This window comes from Lissotriton helveticus, chromosome 7 (assembly GCF_964261635.1).
Source record: "Lissotriton helveticus chromosome 7, aLisHel1.1, whole genome shotgun sequence".
NCBI classification, from domain to species: Eukaryota; Metazoa; Chordata; class Amphibia; order Caudata; family Salamandridae; genus Lissotriton; species Lissotriton helveticus.
Window position 1 is genome coordinate 141,226,978 of NC_136068.1, and position 2,579 is coordinate 141,229,556.

Below are 2,579 nucleotides of genomic sequence, written 5' to 3' on the forward strand. Positions count from 1 at the left end.
TGAAAAGCAACACGCTAATCCAGTGCAGACGGAAAGCATCAAAGCTTCTCAACTTAGCCGCAATGTGGGATCATTACCAAATGTTGCATTCTGCTTGCCTCCTCCTCTACTGTATTTCTATATATAGGTGAGTGGTTAACCCCTTGCATGCTAATGACGGCCCCCAGCCGTCATGCACTACAGTGCTCATGACGGATGGGGGCCGTCATGACCGCACCCGCACTGAAATCTTCAGCACAGGAGCAGAATCGCGGCAGCATGGAAGGGGTTAATATAGGAGGTTAGGATGTCTGCTATACAAGACACCATCCGTTGTACTACCATGATGTTGTAATTAGGGTATGCAACAGAGGACAATCAAAGGATGGACATAAGAAATCTCGGTTCTCCCAGTCAGAAATGAGCGTTTTGACTTCTTGGGTAGGGAAGCACAAATGACCAACATTATGTACCTGACTATTGCACATCTCACACATGAACACCTTTTGACTTGTCAACAGACAACATTACACTCATGAAACCTGTTGGTCTTAATGGTGAAGGTGAAATCATTGTTATGCGGAGGAGTCGGGTCATTTATCCCCTTCCTTGTAATATCAGTAACCTTCTCATACAAGTTTTTCTGTTGATGTGTCATCTTATTGATGTTAGTGATGCGTAGAGGTAACAGCTGGCAACTGCTGCATATGAGCAGGGGCCCACATGTAAAGTCAATGAGGGAAACATGCCTCACATTGTCCTGGATTATCAGGTCAATGGTTATTGAGAATGACATGATAGCTCATAGCTACCATCTGTTGTACTGAAATATGGACATGTATGTCTCATCACAGCTGCTGACCGGATGACTCCAGTGCAGCGTACACCATCCCTGTGAATGCATGAGATCCTGGCTGCAGCAGTGAAACCCTCCCGCACCTGTCCATCAGGTAATTCTGGCATAAAGTGCGTCACTAGCTTAGATTACTAAACCATGACAGAGATCAAGATCCCCTTCTGTATGGAATTAGCACTTGTTGTTTACAAAGTGACATACATATTATGAGTGTGAGTGTCACATGTGCCTGTTTGTCAATCAGTAAAGCAGATCATTGAGAATGTTGTCACTTCCCTCTACAGCTGCTGGATCAGGGACAGCTATGTCAACGACATCAATGAGCAGACAGGTTCAGCAGTTGAGATCAGGGGTGATCGCGAAGGGACAGAAAGTTGTGGCTGGAGCTACTAACCCTGTTGTGGGGCAGGTATTCCCTGGGCACCATTTTCCTGCCCACAGGCTTCCGCCTGTCACACCCCCCCCCCCCCTGCTGTTGGACCTGCTTATCCCATCCATGGCAGACACCTGCAGAGAGGGCCTGCACCTGGCTATGGTGGCCAGTGGGAGCAGGACTTCCTCCAACAGCAGATGTGAGGCAGGACATTCGTGCCATAGGGGCTACCCTGTCAGACATGTCGGAGTTCCTGCAGGACATGATCCAATTCCCTCAGGTGGTGGACCGACTGAGCCATGTTTTGGATAGGATGGATAGAACTTGGCAGGAGATGACCAGGAATGTGAGAGACATGATATCCATCCAAAGGCAGGAGAGTGCAAGACACCATGCCTTAGCCATGAAGATGATGGAGGTCATGCTGAAAGTGATCCAGTCTCCCTTCACGGTCAACCCAGGGAGGGGAGCCATCATATCTGCCTGCAGGACAGCACATCTACACACCTGTACCACCAACTGCCCAGGACCACAGCAAAGGTACACATCCACACTGACACCCTGAACAGGCACTCCCACCACCTGTACAACCACCAGCAACCCCTGCTCAGGCACTCCCACCACCTGCACAACCATCAAGCCCTGTACAGGTACTCCCACCACCTGCACAACCACCAGCAACCCCTGTACAGGCACTCCCACCACCTGCACAACCACCAGCAACCCCTGTAAAGGCACTCCCACCACCTGCACAACCACCAGCAACCCGTGTACAGGGACTCCCACCACCTGCACAACCACCAGCAACCCCTGCACAGGCACTCCCACCACCTGCACAACCACCACCAACCCCTGTACAGGCACTCCCACCGCCTGCACAACCATCACCAACCCCTGTACAGGCACTCCCACCACCTGCACAACCAGCTCTTGTCCAGGCACAAACACCAACTGTGCATACACCATCGACCCTTGCACATGAAGGTCACCCTGTACAGGCACATGGACAACACCCACATACATGTAGGAGACAAGCCAGACCGTATCCCTCACAGCGATCCTCACATCCGAAATTGCGATGTCACAAGTACGATCACCATGGACAACATCCCAAAAATAAATTGACCACGGTGAATACGTGTACAGAAAAAGTAAAGTTCTTTCCAAGTAAGATTCCGTTGTGTATCATGCTCTGTATAACGATGTAGGTGGCCTGGAGATGTGAGGAGGTATGTGTGTGTGTGTGTGACACAGTTACAAGTGTAACCCATCATTGCAACAAGCCATAATGTGCATAGCAGATGACTCACCAGATAAGTGTCCATTTTCTGTACCAGACATTCACAATGAAGTCAAACAAGTTAAAGTAAG